Raw genomic sequence first — 20,274 nt, 5'->3', positions numbered from 1 at the left:
CTTAAGATCAGTTCATGGTTGCTTAAATTTTTATTATTTGATATACATATATATGAATATATTTCTATAACTGTTATATCATCTTGTAAATAAACCACTTCATAATTATAAATTGACTTTTATTTTTCTCCTCAGATGATTTTGACTTAAAATATTTATTGAGTAACATAACTACAGCCAATCATGCTTTTTGCCATCTTTTGCTAATTAGAGTTAGCATGGTTTTCCCACTTCATTTTCATTCTGTTTTCAGTTCTTTTAATTAGTGGAGCACCGTACTCTTATATCTCCAGGCATGTTTACATGTTGGTAAGGGGGCTTTCTTGGTGTATGGAGATGAAGTGCAATGGGATGTGTAGATGGGCCTGAATGTGAAGACCACATCAGTTGACTGGACATAGGACAGTACTAAAATCTGGGGCCACAAAGATGAGTATGTGACTGGGTAAGTAGACCAGTTGATGCCAGCCTGTGCCACAGTTCGTTGGGATGGCTTACTTCATTCTCCTTTCTTCACCTAGAGCTTCATTCTGTCTATACTTTGTTGGACTGATGCAAAGAATGTGCAAGTCATCTTTCAATTCTCTTTTTCCTGTCTTTGTGCTCTATTAAGTTGTTATAATTTGTCATGTTAGTTGCTTAAATCTTATGAACATATTTTTATAACTGATTAGTTGTTCAAACTGATGTTTTTTAATAAAGAAATGGCTGATAAAATTGATTTTAAGATGTTGGTATTGAGCTCACTGCTCTAAGTTGAGTGATGTCTATATAAATCAAATTTTGGGATCAGCTTAATACTACCTGATAAGATTTAAAACATATAATAATAGATATCTTCTCTGAAAGGCAAGACTATATAAAACCTATAAGATCAATAAGTAACTAGGTCAAATTATAAAAAAAAATTAAGAATTAAAAAAAGACCTGAAGGCAGATGACAAAAGATTACATTGCACAAGATTAAAGCCATGTAAGATATCCTTGCTTGCAACTCATTTGAAGAATCATGGACTTGAAAGTGCCTTGAAGGGTCTGATTTTTGTAGAGTTCAACAGTAATAGGGAGAAAAAGTGTGTGAGTGTGTGGAATACATCCCCTCAGAATTCGTCACAACTGAATGAGTGAAAGTTTCAAACAGCTTCAGTCAGCATTCCACGGACATGCTTCAAGGAAAGGTAATGTTATGAAAAGAATCTGTGCCTGATGCTTACACCTGAAGTACCTAGTTTATGGTTTCCCTTAGTTAAGCAAACGACTCTATAATTAGAAAACATAGCTAGTCTCCAAATCAGAACTAAGTCTGTGCTCTAAAACGATAGCTAGAATCAGAGTAGAAATAAGTTTATGATATGAAAAAGTAGCTAGATTCAATCAGCATCAGTAAGAAAAGGCGAGAAAAGAGTAGAGATCAAGACACAGCAGAAGTAGGGAATAGGAAAGAAAGAAAGAAAGAATATCAGGTGGCAATTTCTGATCTCTCAGCTAAGTGCCAAGTGGAGTTCTTTATGCTTGAATAAACTACAATGAAAAATTTAAATTAGCTATGCAGACTTATTATCCACATTTCAAATGCTGCATTCTCAAGGGGCTAGGATTCACAACAGAAGAATATGACTATTATCACAAAAATATAATATCCAGCCTTTAACAAATGACCACACATTGGTTCAGGGACATTATGAGGTGAGTTATAAATTTTAATTTCTTCTAATTTTTCAAAGAAAATATTTGAAAATAATGAAATAAATGAAATATAAAATGAAATGAAAAATATCATTTCATTCCTCATTTGTAGATGAACTGTGACTTTATTAGGACAAAGAATAATGTGATTTGGAGAAAGATGGTAAAACTGATAAAAACAAAAGTTTTAAAATATGTACATTTTAGAATAACTTGAATTTCTAATACATTTCAATATTTTTGTGACAAGTAATGAGTAAATTTAACATGTGAAACAGGATTTATTTTTAATAAATAGAGAACTCTTACCTGTTGAACTTATGTAATAGAAGATTTTGATGAAAAAACTTGCAGAGAATTTCCTTCTAAGAGCTTCCCTTAAAGAAACAAATCAAGTCTGAGAACTCTGATTCTCCAACTTTATAAATTTTTTCAGAAAAAATTTCTAAATTATTGGATTTTTTCAATCTTCCTCAAGAATCCTTTATGTACTGTAATTATTAATAGTCCCCATTTTACCTTCATTTAGAGCTTTTCATTTTACTTTCCTTTCCTTCTCCCCTTGCAATTAATCGTTTGTATAAATTGTATTTCTAAGAACAAATTATGGTTAGAACATTCCTCTAGATAACTGGTAGATATATAGATGATAGATAGATTGACAGGTATAGGTAGTTAGAGAGATCAAAAATAGATAACACATACACTTATAACTACATATACATCTAAGATAATTTCCAATATATAATATATTTCAATAAAATATGTTGTTCATCTATTATTATTGTTCAACATAGTTTAATGAATATTAATTATTTCTCAAGAATGTGTTAAGGCTAGAAATATAAATAAAGACCTGGATCTCAGAATGAAATACCTGAGTGAACACTCCATATAACACAGGTGGATGTAAGTTACAAAAACTGCTGAATTTGTGAAGTACAACCTAACCCTAGTCTAACCTGGCTGCAGTGCAAATGTAGAAGAATAAGATGAGGACTTTAGCAAGCAAATCATGCCAACTCTGGAGGTTAACAGAAGAGCTAATTCAAGTTTTGACCCTTGTCTCACTCCAACAAATTATTAAATGCTGGCTCACTTTAATTATGCACTTTCAGAAGATAGATACAAATTGTACATTTCTATTTTTTAAGAAGATTTTTGAAAAGATAGAGAATTATTTTGCTGCATATTAAATACACAGTCATCATTGCGATGTTTGATTCTTGTCTATGACATGATCCTCAAAAGCACTGGCATGACACAGTATAGTGGGTACGTGGATCCAATGAGATTGCTGTACTGAAAATCTGTGAATGTTCTGGGGACTTCTAGTTTAGCACTCTACTGAAGTTCTTGATTCAGTTTTCCCCCCATAATTCAGCACATAGTGCACAATATCTTTCAACCATTTTAAACTTTCAGTTCATCATGTTCTCAAACACATTATGGATGTATCCCTTTTTGTTTGGAGAAATTTGCATAAATTTTACCTTGCATTTTTCATATTTTCCTTTGTGGGGGCATATATTTACAGAATTAAAGACAATGAAATTCTCCAGTGTCACACAACGGTGTAAACACAGAGGATAAGAGTGCGGGGCTGGCTGAGAGCTGTGCAGGGCTGACAGAGCTTCTCTGTATCAACTGAGCTGCATTCTACATGGGCAATGTACAAAAATTTAACAAAAATTAAATTTTCGTTTTTGAAATCTCTTTTAGTTTATTCATTTATTTTTGGCTATCCTTCATGAAAATGTCATGCAATAATTCTTACAAATAAGGTAAGCTTATTGTAAAATACTTTGACAATGTGCTTTCTATTTTGTTTGTTAAAGATACACAGTCAAAGAACTAGGGTTTAGTGTTCAGATAATGGGCAATTTCTTTTTGATTGAATAAGATCATACTCTAGAAGAAAGTATTCTTGGGAGAAATCAGTAAAATATATGAATACATAGGACAATAACCGTATTTTCTATTGTAGCACAAAATAGGCAGCCTAAATCACTAAATCTATAGACACGATTAGTTGGGCAGATTTAGGAAGCTTTATATTTATTTTTGCCTGAATAATTCTCAAGGAAATTTATTATCATCTTTTTTCTAAGAGTCATAGTAGTAAAAGTTTAACTATAGTTGGGTACATCTCATTGTATAAAATAGCCTAGGACTTGATGTGTGACTAAAACAGTATAGCATTTGCTTAGCAAGTAAGAGGCCCTGAGACCACTCCTTCCTGGGGAAAATACCTTAAGTGCATTTAAAACAATAAATCAATGTGCTCTGAGGCAAAGATTCAAGACAAATTGCTAACCATTATTTGACATTTGATGTACTCATTAAGTGCCAGGTTTTTTTCTGTCTGGATTTACCAAATATTTTAATGTCACTGGTATATTCCAAGACTCATTCTCTGCAGGTACCTTATCATTCAATTTTTCTAGCAACATTTTATTTTCAATATAGTTTGTTTTTATATAGATATGGTGTTTTTACATCTGGAGCTGGGTATTTCCAGGTGTATAACTCCTCCATGGTACCAGAACATCACAAAACAATTGCAAGTTTTTTTGAAACACAATGTACTTTCTTGGCCTGGAAGTGTCCAAATGAGTCAGACCAGGAAATGTTGGTAAAGGAAACAAAAGAATCATGTTCCTACTTCAGTTATATGCACACTGACAATTTGAGATCATCCCATAAGCTTTCTTTTTTATATTTTTATTGTGAAAATACTGTACAGAGGGATTACAGTTACATGAACAAGGTAATGAGTACATTTCTTATCAAGCATTGTTGCCTCCTCCTTTGTTTTTCCCCCACCATCCCTTCCCTCCCACCTCCACAACTATACTCCCCCACCTGCTTAAATTGTAAAGTTCATTTTTCACCATAATGTCTTGCACATCTCATTGTTGCAATATGTCAGCCTGTATCCCTATTTAAACATTTTGTTTTTTCCCTTCCCCTCCCCAACTTAGCCCTGCATCAAATACAGTAAAAACAGGGGGAGGGACATACAAAGCAACAAAACAATCATGTAGTACCTTATAAATACATTAAAACAATAGCAAGAAAGATGCAACCTTTTGTGTCCCTATCTTAGGGTTCATTTTGCTTAACTTCATCTTATCTGGTCATATGTATATAGCTTTTGACATTTTCTACTTGTCCCAGATATATACTAGCTATTGCAAATAAGGGAAACCATGGGACATATGTTTCCTTGGGCCTGCTTATTCACTTAATATATTTATTCCAAGTCTTTTCACTTCCTAACAAATGGGGCGATGTCATTCTTTCTGATAATACACTGTTTGTCCTCCAAAGACAGTAAAGAAATTTGCCACCTACTATCTAATACTCTAATAGTTTGCACTGTTTCCAACTCTGCATTTTTCCCTTATAAATTCAGACCTGAAGAATGGTAATGAAAACAAGTATCTTAAGGTTCTTTTTTTAAATTTACCTCTTTTTTGTATGTCTCCTCACATTTTTTAAAATTTGGTTTTAATTATTTTCACAGATAATGCATCACATCTGATGAAAATTTTTCTATGGAACTTGAATTATTTCTGCAGCAAGTTTGGTAATTTCATATAGATCAAGGAAAATAAGTTACTAAGATATGTTTTGAAACTATTAATGCAAGCAATATTAAATTCAAGAAAAGTAATTGAATACGAAAATCAAAATAAAAGCTTTCATATGCACAAGTATATGTTAGTATAGCTTGTTACCAGAATTAGTATGTTCTGATAACCATTTTATATACTTTTATTAACTTCTGAATGAAAAAAATAAGTTACCTAAATATTTTATCTCAACTTTGAAAAAAAAGTTTTCTTATTTCATGTATTTTTGGAGAATATCTAGAATTAAAAATAATTCTTGTTTCATTAATTTACCCAATTTGTAAATCACTGTGCAACCATTCTACTAAATATTTTCAAGAAACAGAAAATTAATCTTAAAAGAGAAGGTATTGGAGTTGTACCACAATTGAGAAATTATATTTATGTATCTTTTAGTGTTTTGTTTTATTTTTCCTTCCTAGAAACCCTCATTTCCCATGTTACATTTGAAACACTCTTTTTATTTTCACTACAACTTTGTTTTACCATACAATGTTTATGAGATTAAAATATATACGATATGGCATTAAGGTATAATTACACTTGGTTTTATTATCAAATTATTAAGCCAAAAGTTAAAATTAGAACACTAAGCGTTTTTCACTACTGCATTATCAACTTGTGACCTACTCAATCCTACTTGTGACCTGGTTTCAAACAGTAGAAAGTGTAGCTTCAGAATGATGACGCGGACTATTTTCTAACATGTGAACTTGCAAATGGAGAAAAATATGTGAAACAACAGAAGCATACAAGAGAAAAGGAAAGGATTCAACATTACAATTTTAGTTTAGAAAATGGTTTCCTGAGTTCCTTCAGAAGATTATACCTTGTTCTTTTGCCATTTATTTGAATGTCAACATTTTTATTTTCAAAAACAAAAGTAAACTATTTTCAAAAGTTTAGAGTAAAACTTCATTGCATGATCAAGAAATGACCAAGGAATGGTATGGGGAAACAAAGGAGAAGGCAAAAATGCTTGATAAGAAATGTACTCATTACCTTGTCCATGTAGTTGTAACCTCTCTGTATGGTATTTTCACAATAAAAAATATATTGAAAAAAAAAATGACAAAGTTTTTCTTGAAGTACATTGAACAAATAATGCAATGAAGCATTAAAATAATAACATCTTCCATGTTGCCTGAAGTCTGATTAAACCTTCTCTTTTAACTAGCTTATCTAGTTGGCCTTGCTCAGAAACTGTGTTCTTAACTCATAGATCTTTTATTTATTGTCTCTGTATCATGGCGTGTATGAGACATAGAGGATGTTAATAAGATGCTATTGAGGGCTTGAGACCCCTCAAAAATGATGAGTACAAAAATAAATGCAATCAGTGCTCTATTACCACAAAGTCATGATGCAATAATCTATCAGGAAGTGGGAATTAAGAGTTAATGCTACTCATAAAATATCTTAACAGAATTCAATAATTGTGTATCAAATGGAAAAATAAAATGTACTTGGAATATTAACTAAAATGCTGCCAAATAGGCATGTAAGAGAAGCTCCTGAATGAACCATTTTGGAGCATAATTTCAGTTGATCAGTGATAGTTTTAATTGCATTTTACTCCTCCATTTTCTCTTGCTTGTATATTGCCAACTATTTAAAATACACTTTATTTTAATCTAACCCACCAAATAAGGTTGGTTTCAAATTCTTTCATGTTCACTTTCTTTAAGCTGTTAGTCACCTGGGCATTGAATTTCTACCATTTAAAAAACCAGAAAATGAATGGTCTTTTTCAAGTCAGACAACCTCATCCCTTTTAAGCTAAGCTACTTTAAAATATAATGAAGGAGGTAATTTTTTATTCCATTTATACTGCTCTGTTTCTCATATCTTCTAGTAGATATCTGTTAACTCATCAATGTCTAATTTAAATTCATTCTATCCATCCATTCATCTAATAGACCCATGGAGTTGAAATTACAAAATTTGTCTCCACTGATATTCCATTCCTTATCAAAGTACAGGTTTTTAATTTTCATATCTGGCTTGGATCATTTCTCTTCACTCTATAAAACTGTACTTTGTGTAGGCAAGATAATAAAAAGTATCTCCAGTTTTAGTGTTTTCAAATATTGCTTTAATTTTGGAGAAATATTTCAATAATTATTGGTTTAATCCATTAGAAATTACTTATTATTAGAGAGGTAATTCTATTATTCCCTTGAATTTGCTGATACAGTTGGTAGATATACTATTTAAGTAAAATAACTGCATATTTAAAATTAGAAATTTTAGAATTTTTCTCTTTTTTCCCCCAGATATTTTACTGTTGTTTTGTATTCATTTATACTGCATGGATTTTAAAACATTTATAGACTTATCTTTTATATGACATTTTAGAAAATATATCTTCTGCTATTTCTTATACTTTAATTCTATTCTCTATTTTTAAAAGATAGACTAGAAGCAAATTAATAATTTCACTTACCTTTCACTTTTCAATATTTTCCTGCTGAATTGAATACTTTTTTTAACTCCTTAAACATGTTTTTTGTCATTTTTTTATTTCTGTAACTTTTGGCTTATATATAAGTTTGATTTCGAGAGGGGAAGGGGAGTACAGAAATGGTGTGACAAAGCATGATACAATTCAGCTGTGATGTTCACTAGATACTGTGTTGGGAATGAGCTGTGCACCTTGGGGAAGGGGGGAATCTGTGGGGAAAAACTGTGCGAGAATGAGGGAGAAGATGACAGTGTTCATAAGAAAATGTACTCATAACCTGACTTATGCAGACCCATGTACATCATTTTACAATATTTTAAGATAATTTTAAATGAATTATAATTATTTTAGTTATAATTTTGAAATTATAAACTTTTAGTTGGTTTATATTTTTCTTTCATTTTAATTTGAAGACTTCCTGTGTGGACTGTATCAGAAGTGAAAGAGCCAATGAATTTTAGCATATATATATATATGTATATATATATTTACACACAAAGAGCAACTACAATATCTATTGAAAAGAAATACAAAGGAAAATGATAAATGAAGCAGACTAGGACATCTCTACAAATTCCAAATATTAATCTTCTATCCAAGATATTTAGCAGAAATTCAAAATATATATAAATAAAATTACATCTAAAATATCATCAACGAATTATTTCAAACAACAAATTTTAAATAGATAAAATATTAGTATAGAAGTATTAACTATGTAGAGTAGAACATCATAAGTGACTAATAACTTATAAGAAGGAAAACAAAAATGAATATAAGATGAAAGCATTTTTCAAATTGCATACAATTCCTAAAATAATACATTTATTATGTACAGTAAAATATTGTTTCCAAATTTTTTAGACTTCAGAGAAAATTTACAGGTAACTCTTGAACAAATTTTATTCAAAAAGTCATCACAGGTGTTCTTTATGCAGAATTGAAATGCTAACTGATGAAGATATTTGCACTGTATAAAGAGAAGCATCGGGGATTACATATAAATGGATTCAAATAATATTTTTTATTTTCATTGTATTGTTTAAATTTTTTAAATTGTAATGAGTTCACATAAAATTATATATATGGGAAAATAAAATATGACAAAATGTGTCTATAAAATATCAGAATTGAGAAGAAATATTTAAATGATAAAACTTAGATTTATAAAACATTAGAATAGTATTTGTAAAATTTTAACACAAATCACATAATTTTGTCAGTAGGTGGCATATTACATAAAGGTAAATGACAAAATAAATTTGAATGAGGTAAAAATGATGTAAATAAAACTCAAATGCTTTGCAGGGGATTGGGCCTCAATGTCTGTTTTTCTAGCTACACAAGAGGCTATGATCACAGGATCATGGTTTAAAGTCAGCCTAATCCAGACAGCCTGTGAGGTTCTAGTTTTTAATTTAATTTTATTGTCAAGGTGAGGTACAGAATGCTTACAGTTTAAAATATAAAGTAATATTTTTTGTAGAACATTGTTATCCCCTCCTTTATTTCTCTTCTATTTTCTCTCCCCACATCCCTCTCTTCCCATGTGGTAAAGTTCATTTCCGCCATATTATTTCATGAGTATTTGTTACATTGGGTTTCCCTCTGTCCTTTGTCTCACCATTTGTTATTATCTTCAATTAATCACCAAAATGCTGGAAGTAGTGCTGTGGCTCAAGTGGTAAAATACTAGCCCGGAGCAGAGAAGACCTTATCTAAGATAAGAGTTATCTTATCTAAGATAAGAGTTCAGGCCTGGAGAGAAGCACAGGGTAGTGCCCGTGCACACACACACACATGCACGCACACACACACACAAATCCTTGACCACTAGAGACTTAAATATTACATGGCTATTAGTAATTTATGTTTGAATGAAGCTTTTCAAAAGTGTCAAGTTCAGTGAATAGTAAGACTTTTTTGCTTATATAAACTATGTCTAAATGCAAACACATCTGTTCAAACAAAAATATTGGAAAAGACATGTTATTAAATAGAATGATAAAATACTTAGAGAACATATGGTCACAATTAATAAGGTAATTCAAATATATAACTAGGGAAACAGCCTTGAGACACTATATTTTAGAGTAGCCAAAATCTCATAAGTAACAATGTGTTCTAGTAAGGATGAGCTGTAAAAACTGACTTTCATAGTTGGTGTTAAAGGAAATACACAACCAGTATGGTTTAGAGCACAGCACATGAGATTGACTAAACTTAAACACAGTCTTACATTACGATGTAGCAATCCCACTGCTCAGTATTTATTCAAAGTCACCAACTGCATATACGTGTGTGCTTGCTTTGTTCACACCAAACTTTAGAAACAAGTTCAATGTGTCAATAAACTATGATATATCTGTATGATGATATACTACTTAGAAATTTAACACTGAGTTCTCCAATCCTCAAAATAGTGTAGAAAATTCATATATGCACGTCACCCTGTGATCTAAGCTAATCTCAAAATGACACATAACCTCTGATTGCAACCACATAAAATTATTCAAATTGTATAATTATGGAGAAAATTAAAAGCTCAGTGGAGGTAGGGAGACAGGGATGAAAAGATGCAACATCCAGGATTGTATGGCAGTTAAAATACCATGAATGTCATTATAGTTGGTGATATGTGACATTATAAAATGATCTAAACTGATAGAATGCAAAACAGTTGTGAAATGCAATAGATAGACAATATGGAACAATGATCTGTCCAATGACTGAATTGGTTGTGATCAGTTTTAGTAGTCAATTGGATTAACAAACATGTAAGTGATTAATAAATTATACTTCTGACTCGGTGAAGGTGTTTCCACAGATAAGTAGATTATATGTGATTTAATGCTTTGGTGGAATCATAATATGATAGTAGTATTAGAATGAAATCAAAAGTAAAGGTTGTGATGTAGCAGAAGAAAGAAGTCCCTCTTCTCTCCCTTTCCCTGCTTCCTGTCTGCTGCAGTATAACTGTTTTCTTCTGGCTTGCCCTCCCCACCATAATTATTTTCACTATAGAAAGATACGTCAAAATAAAACCCTGCTAGCTTTGATTGCTATTATCTGGAAATTTCTCCATATCTGTGAATAGACAAAATAACACACAGAATTAATATTTGTAGTTAGGTTTTCTGCGACAAACCTGACTGCAACTTTCTTAAGCCTTTGGACAGGGTTTGTGTGAGGAATTTGGAAGGGTTTGGAAAAAGCCTCAAATGTTGCAAGAAGAGCTTAAGGAAATATTCTGTTGAGTTCAAAAGACCAACAAGCTAATGAGAATGTGGACAATGCACATGAGATTTCAGATGGAAACAAGAACTCTACGTGGAATTTTATTAGAGATCATTTGTGTTAAAGTCTGGAATAGAATTTGTCTATATTTTGTCTGTGCCCTTAAACTTTGTTAGAAGCTGTGCTGAAAGGCAACCCTAATTAATTTGCAGGAGGAAATTTCATGACAGCATTTAGGCTATGATGCTTTTATTCCTGATTAATTTGACAGTGAGAAGCTAGAGGAAAAGCCAAGAGGAAAAATGGAAGAAAATAAATAAGTAAAAAATGCAGTTTGGCCATAAAGGAGAAAGTTAAGATCATGGACAAAGAGCACATGGTTTTTAAAGAGAATCCAACATTAAACTGAAGTGAAGCACATTTCCTTGAAGCAATATGAAAAATGTCCTTAGAGAATCTCAGGTATTAAATAATGATTGCACTTTCCCTTAAGAAGAGAGAGTAACCATAGTGGCAGGCTTACGTACAGCCATCTACCAAAGCATTTTCCTGGGTTTACATACAGACGTTGAGAGGTACCTACAGACATGGCTCAGAGAACACTGTCAACTGCTCAAGACTGTGGCAAGACTTGTCCGCATAGTTCTAGTTTTTCAGATACATAGTATGGGATATTTAAGGGGATCAAGTAAATTTCGACTGAGATTTCAAAAAAAAGGTAATGTGTAGCCATGTTAGATTTCCTTCAAGGATCCTCTCAGAGGGTGATATATGAATCTCAGGGTGAATCTTAACCAGAAATTGATTTTTTTAGGGAGGTCCGGTCATGGGGCCTGAACTCTGGGCCTGGGCGCTGTCCCTCAGCTCTTCAGCTCAAGGCTAGCACTCTACCACTTGAGCCACAGTGCCACTTCTGGCTTTTTTCTTTTTGCTTATGTGGTGCTGAGGAATTGAACCCAGGGCCTCAGGCATGCAAGGCAAGCGCTCTACCACTGAGCCACCTTCCCAGCCCTTATCCAGAAATTGAGAGCAAAAGATTTTGAAATTCCAGGAACAGGAAACAGACACTAAGGCAAGTGGAAAAAAATAGAAAGTGCAGCCCATCCAGGATAGAGGCCAGGTGGCTTCAGGTGGTATTAAAGCTTATTTTTTGTCAGTTATGGAGCTTGAACTCTGGGCCTGGGTGCTGTTCCTCAACTCTTCAGCTCAAGTTGAGTGCTCTACCACTTGAGCCACAGCACCACTTCTGGTTTTCTGGGTGTTTATTAGAAATAAGAGTCTTACCCACTTTCCTGCCTGGGCTGGCTTTGAACCAAGGTCCTCAGATTTCAGCCTCCTGAGTAGCTAGGATTACAGACGTGAGCCACCAGTGTCCGGCTTAAAGCATCTTTGACCTCACATCAAGACATCATGTACTCTGGATCTGGAAATGTAGGTATAGGGGGCTTTGCTTTGTTTTTGTTCTTATCCTTCCTCGTTAATTTACTATTTGGAAAGAAATGGTCACCCTGTGCCATTAGGTTTTGGAAGTATATTTTTTTTTTCTCCAAAGTTCATCTTGAGTCTCAGAAAAAACACTTTCAGTTTGAGCTTCTGAGCAATTTTGGAACTGTCAAGCTTACAGAAATGTGTATAGAGGAACTAAATACATTTTGTATTATGAGGCAGGAACAATACATTTTAAGAAGCCAAGGGTGAAGTGTTACACTATAAGGAGATGTGTGTTGGTGTCCAGTTGATTCTGAGTTCTCTGGCCTAATCAGTGTCTTAATTCCTTGATAGTATTGAGTCTTGGTGAAGAATACGTATAAGGACCTTGCTGGAGGAAGTAGTTCATGTAGCTAGAAAGAGATTCTTGGATCACTCTTGTCCTCCTTCTCTTCTTGTCGACCACCATGTGCACTGCTGTGATCAGTCAGGCTGTCCCTGTCATGATTACTAACACTTCTGAAAATAAGTCCTTCCACTCAGAGGTGGCTGATATCAGCACTTTGTCTTCATGTTCGTAGCTTAACTAGTGCATGCATGGTGGTGGTAATGAGAGAGGATCTTCATTTATTGAAAGGATAATATATGAGCAATCTCATATATTATCAGTTTGTGAGTATAATGCATCTTGATCAATGCTATACCCATTCCAACATTCTCCCCCATCTAACCCAATCCCGTCTACTTCTCAGTTATTCTAGTTTTCACTTTCACACACACACACACACACACACACACACACACACACGCACCCCCCACATATATATGTGTATATATAGATATAGATATATACATATTATGGTTACATTCTCTCACATTTCTACTTTTTATTTCTTCTTTTAGTCTTTTTTCATTCTAAGCAATCTCATATTTTTTTACTGGGTTAATAAACAAACAAAAGAAACATTATAAGTTTTCCTAAACTCTTGTCTTCATCTTGTAGTCCAACACAATCAGTTATCAGTTCCTGTTTATTATTTAAGTAAGATGTTCACCCTCTCATCTGAATTCTTTAATAGCTGTCCTAAGCATTTTGCTCTTACTCTTCCATATTTTACTTCTAAAGAGTATTATCAACAGTTCATTAAATGTTAACTTTGTGTATAAATCAGTGTTCATTATCACTCCACTAAAAATGTATAGCTGTTACTTTTTTTTAGGATCTATATAATTTAAAACAGTCCTGCACCTTGACAATATAATTTACTGAAATCTCACAGATAGAAGAGCTAAAGCACATAGAAACTCAGTTCACCTGAATTAGCCAGTCAATAGAGCACAATATGGTGTGAACATAGTCTTTTTCAATGTGTGTGATTTAATCATGGAAGTCTGTGTTTCAGTAGTATTTTATGTGAGCCTGAACATACATGCATTTGCTTTCCCCTACCTTACACTTAACCTCTTGTAATTCATATTATTTTAGTCTGTTACTAATTCACACTGAATGGCTAGAATTCTCCAGATACTACAGAAATAATTCTGCACCACACCCCTGTACTTGCTCATTTCTTATACAAGAAAACTCTTTGACCAAAAATTTATAAGTTTCCCACTCTGGCCATTCCTGTACTTAACTTTCATCTTCTCACTCTAATTTGACTTCTTTATTAAAACTTTTATAAGCTCTGCTTCTGGTGTCACATTGCTCTACATGTGAGGATTAACATTCAATTTTTATAACCAATGCCCATTAACACAATAAATTCACTTCTACTATAATCCCATTTTATTTATTGTGATGTCAACGAGAAAAATGATAACAAAGAAACATTTAATATTAATTTAGAAAATAAAATTATTAACATTTTATATAACCAATCATGTTTTTTTTCATCCACACACAATTTTAAGTTTATTCTGAAATAGTTAATGACTGTTCAGATTTCTTTGTGACTGTGTGCTGGTACTGAGTCTTGAACTCAATGTCTTTCACACTGGTGGCTTTTTTGCCCAGGGCTGGTGCTCTACCACTTGAGGTATCACTACAGTGCTAGCCTTTTGCTGATTAATTGGACATAAATGTCTCTAAGTTGGCTTCAAATTGAGATCCTTTTCTTTAGCCTCATAAGTAGCTAGGATTGCAGATGTGAGTCACCAATGCTTGGCTTCTAAGTTCTTAAACATGAAAATATATTTAAATTTTAGTGAATTACTAAATTTACTGAAATAGAAATTTCCACTATTCTGGTTAAATGCTCCAAAGACCCACAGCGAGCTGACTACAGAATCAGCTTCACTATGTGGCACTATTTATAATAGCCAAATTGTGGGATAGTCCATATGCCCACCAATGGGTGAATAAAGTTTTTTAATGTGATATGAAGAAGACTTAGTAATCAGAAGAAGGAAACAGCATCTTCGCTGGAAATGAGTCCAACTGGAGATCATCATGTTAAGGGAAATGAGCCCCATAAGTCCATGTATCACATTTTCATTCATATATGAAGGCTAATATTAATATTAGCTGTATTAGTCATGAAAGCAAATGGAGAGTTATTAAAAGACAGATGGAGAATGAGAAAGGGAGAATTGGAGGGGAAACTAAGAAACATAAAGTAAATGCAATTACAGTACATTGTACACGTGTATGTACCTATGTATGTACACAAGTTCGTGTAGATGGATGGATGAATGAAGATGCCATAAGAACACACTTTTGGATAATGAATGTATATTAAGTTTAAATTATATTGCAACAATGATGCCCACAAGACGGTATAGTGGAAATGAACTTTACAACTTCAGGCAGGTGCGGGGAAGCAAGGTAGGTGGGGGCAGGAAGGGTTAGTGGGAGAACAACAAGTGTAGGGATAACAATGCTGGACAAGAAATGTACTAATTATCTTACTCATGTAACTGCAATCCTCAGTACAGTATCTTTACAATAAAATGAATTTAAAATTAAATAAAACTGGACTTCTAAACATGACTCTTTAACAGTAATGAAGTTTAATGCTTTGGTTTGAATATTCCTTCTAGAAAATTTATTTGAATTTTAACTGAGATCCTAATATCACAAAGAAGAGGTGGAGTCTTCAAAAGGTAACTGTCCCTAGAAGACTGTTTATCCTTTCTAGGAAAATCTTAGCCCATGTTCTCTATCAGACAGCACCTCTCTTGCCTTTTGTCTTCCACAGTGGAGAACAAAACACATGTGTGCTTTAAGGATGACACACAAAAAAAACATAGGTCCAATTGGTTCCCTTATTTGCAATAATTAATACACATATAGGATAACCTTGGCAGATAGCAAAAGAGCTCAATATCTATGTCCATATGACCATATATGATGATTCTAAGTGAAATGAATTCTAAAACATGGAGACAAGAGGTTTTTCTTTGCTGTTGTTGTTTTTAATGTGCTATGTGATTTTGTGTTTCTTTTGTGTATTCTTCCCCCTATGGTTTATCCTTTGTTGGCACTGAATTTGATATTGGTACCATATATATTGTATATAAGTTTATCTGAATTAGGGAAGGGAAGAGGAACAACAAAATGGTGATAGGAAGGACAAAGGGGAAACCCATGCAACAGCAATACTCACAAGACAAAATGATCTGTACAACCTGGGGGTATAGGGGAGGGAAAGTGTGAAAAAAATGAGGGAGGGGGTAACAAGTTCAACAAGTAATATACTCATTAACTTACTTATGGAACTGTAAACCACATGTACATAACCTTGACAATAAAAAGTAATATTTAAAGATTTTATAACGATAAAGAAAGAGCATTTGATTTAGAAAAGAAAGAAAGAAAGATAACTGAACCATATCCTGGGTTTCACAACCTCCATTATCATGACACAAATGAATATTTCTGTAACCACCACCAGCCTAGTTATTGTCTACTGTGGGAAAAGAATATGTACAAATACAGTTGAAATTGATAATTTATCATCATCAAATTACAATTTTTTTTACAAATAATTATCTCTGGAAATAGTAATCTTTATATAAGCAAATAAGATATTTTGAAACCAATTAACAAATGTATGTAATAAATACTTCCTAAGTCTTAATCTATATGTGTTAATACAGGTTAATGACAAGTATATATGAGATTCATATGTAGTTTATATTTTATTTTTCCAGGGTATAGTTTATATTTTATAAGAACTTTCCCCCTATTCTTATATACAAAAATAAAATTCATGTATGTAGTTGGCAATCTGTATCCACAGGTTCCACTTACCATCACTTAAAAATGTAGTTTTATTTGAATAAAAATGGACATTTTGCTCATTATTTCTTCCTAGGAAAGCAGTGTAACTATTTGATAGCATGCTCATTGTTTCAGTTTTAATCATAATATAGATGATATTTAAAGCATGAGAGAGGAAATGGATACATCATATGCAAATACCACACAATTTTATTATGAAAGAGTGGAACATGGTAGATCTGATTATTTGTGTTTGCTTAGACCCAATCACCCACATACATAGAGATGATAGCACATATCAAACAAACTTACAATTTTTATTTATAAAAATGAATTTTGTATTCTTATACTGTGCCCTTTTAATATTTTTCCTGCAGCTTTTTGACATACTAAAATTCTTCTAAATGCATTTAGAATTTGTCTTTTTTTTGTCGGTAGTGGACTTGAACTCTGGGGTTGGCACTGTCCCTCAGCTCTTCAGTTCAAGGTAAGTGCTCTACCTCTTGAGCCACAGGGCCATTTCAAGTTTTCTAGTGGTTTATTGAAGATAAGAGTCTCATCCCTTTCCTGCCGGGCTGGTTTGGAACCATGATCTCAGATCTCAGCCTCCTGAGTAACTAAGATTACAGGGGTATGCCACTAGCACCTGGCTTTGTCTACCTTTTTTTTAAGAGCAGGGGATTTTTGAATTATTTTGATGAGGTATTGCTCACATTGAGTTTGTCAACATATTCAAATATTAGCTTTCAGATTATTTATTGACATTTTATTCTACATGTATCTCCTTATGGACAATTTGTTTTTCATATATACTATTGGAAAGATGTCAGTTTTTTAATGGAAAATCTATTGCCACTACAACACTATTCACTAGAGTGAAGATATAGAATCAGCCCAGATGCCCCTCAATGGACAAATGTATCGAGAAAATGTTGCATATATCCACAGTAGAATTTTATTCATCCATTTAGAAAGAATGACATTGTATTACAAATAATAGAATGGTAAGTCTTGGAAAAATTATATTAAATTAAGCAAGCCAGATTCAGAAAAACTAAAGTTGCATGTATCCCTCTTTTGTGGCATATAGAATGTGCATATAAATCTTTAAGTAAACACGTTGGGTGGCATACAAATGCCTACCACTGAATTTACTGAAATATAATAGACTTTAAGTAGAGCTCCAATTTTTAAAGAAAGACTAGGTCAAAGCCCAAGAAAATAAACACCAGACGATGGGTACTCGACAGATGTGTGTTGGACCTAAAGGGTCAACACAAATGAAAGGGAAAGAGGGAATGATAGTCAATAATTCATTGCATATACCACAAACTCAAGAAAGTAAGGGAAGTGATGGATCGAATCGGGTAAGAATGTTGAAGGGGTCACACTATTTGAAATGTGCTATATTCATGAACTGCTTTACTAAATGATACCTCCTTTGAATAACTAATCAAAAATAATAGAATAATCATATTTGTCTGTGCACAGTTTCTTAATTACTAGAATCAATTTGTCCTTATATAATATGAGTAATGTGATTATAAATTATAAAATGTAGGCATAGATTGATATGATGCACTTCAGGTAAACATACATGCACATTTCTCATTTTTTCAGTATTTACTCATTTGCTATAATTTTGTTAACCTGACTGTTTTATATCTGGTTACAATGAGCATCTTATGGTCTTTACAAACATTATTTTAGAAGGATAATGAGTAAAATTTTTATTCTTAAGGGTGATATTTTATTATATATTCATTTTAATTTCAATTTCATCTTCACTGCTCTTTTAAAAATTAATATTTTAGGGGGCTGAGCAGGTAGCTCAGTGGCAGCGTGCTTGCCTTGAATGCCTGAAGCCCTGGGTGCAATTCCTCAGCACCACATAAGCAGAAAAACCTAGAAGTGGCTCTGTGGCTCAAGTGGTAGAATGCTAACCTTGAGCTGAAGAGCTGAGGGACAGAGCCCCACCGACAGACAAAAAAAATAGTGATTTTTTTCCTATTTCCAAAAAGTCTATTTTCTATTTGTAGATATCATTTCTGTCAAAACTCTTTCTTAGATTCAATTTGCTATCATCTTTCTAAGTGTATGAGAAAGCAAGTATCATAATTCATTTATACTATTGCCTTGTTTCTATTGTATGCTTTAATAAATAAACCTGTACAATAAATATCGAAATATATCTTAGAGAGGAATAAATAATAACTTTTACGGTTGATGTGTGGATTCAGTGCCTAAGAATAACTAATATTTTGATGAGGTGATCAACATAAATGCAAACTTGAAGTTGATCCAGCTAAAAAAATTGAAATTCTTAACATTTTTGTTGCATGTTTTAGTATACATATCAACAGAGAACCAATGTAGTCGGTTAGTGTGTAGTGTATTTATTATTTGGGAATTGTTCACTAAATCGGTCTATAATTCAAATTCCTGGGGTCAGATATCCTCCTGCCTCAGCCCTCCGGCTTCTGAGACTACCAGCTCCTACTGCAGAGTCCAGATAAAAAAAATCAGTGATAAAAGCTGGTTTCATTCAATAGCAGTGGGTGCTTATCTGCTGGTTGGGACTGGCAGCAAGTATGATTGAGCTCCTCAGTGAAGTGGGGACGAAAAGGTTCGGAAGCTGAATGGAATGCTTTACTGTCATCATAATGTGATTATGATAACCAAAACACCAGAGATGTGTGACAACATATATTTTATGCTATATGGTTGTTCAGAGTTGCAATTCCAAGTAGATAGCCTGCAAAATGTAAACACAGAGAGCATCTATACTTGGCTAAAATGCAATTGGAATTAACATAATAATTATGCCATTTGGTCCCTTAATTTCATGGACTATAATAATTTATAGAAACTTTTGAGTAACATAGAAACAAGATCTTCTTGCCTTGTATAAGCCAAGTCTTCAATAAGCCAAAATGTTACTCTATAATTTTTCCTTTAATAAACTGTAGAAGGCCCCAAAACTGTTTCCCAGGGTGTAATGAGTAAAGCATGAATATATGAGTACATGAGTGAAGCAGAAATAAGTGGATAATTCACAAATTTCTGGCTGATTTCTACAGAAAAGAAATGTAACACTCTCAAGTCAAAGTAGTGAGCCTATGGGGGTCTGCAAATCAATTGATTCTTACCTTGTTTCATTTTATAGCAGACCCAGGTTTTCCTTAAAGAGCTCTGTTATTTCCCACAATTTTTAGAATGCAGAGTTTCAATACATAGAATGAAAGGAAGATAGTATTTGATTTCACTATGCATGCATTAAAGACATATAGTAGATGAGTCCAAGTGGAAGTTAGGAGCATTACTTGTGTTTCCAATTACAAGCTAAAGGCAATAGTGCATTTGCAGAGGGACATCAGCAATTAATGGCAACATCAAAAACTTACAACCAACAAGAAAAGTGATCTATGGCAGTAACATGCAAAAGCCTACTTAGGTATCCCACATGATGGATGTATCTTGATGGATATGTGTAAATTTCCAAAAACTTAATAATCTTTATCTAGTTCTCCATGGTGAAATTTCACAAATTTCATTTATGTAACTCAAGTATTCTATTATTCTCAGTCTTAGATTCA

This window comes from Dipodomys spectabilis, unplaced genomic scaffold (assembly GCF_019054845.1).
Source record: "Dipodomys spectabilis isolate Male_0828 unplaced genomic scaffold, ASM1905484v1 ptg000295l, whole genome shotgun sequence".
In the NCBI taxonomy this organism is placed as follows: domain Eukaryota; kingdom Metazoa; phylum Chordata; class Mammalia; order Rodentia; family Heteromyidae; genus Dipodomys; species Dipodomys spectabilis.
The sequence above is the reverse complement of the archived record's forward strand: the minus strand, read 5'-3'. Positions refer to the sequence as shown.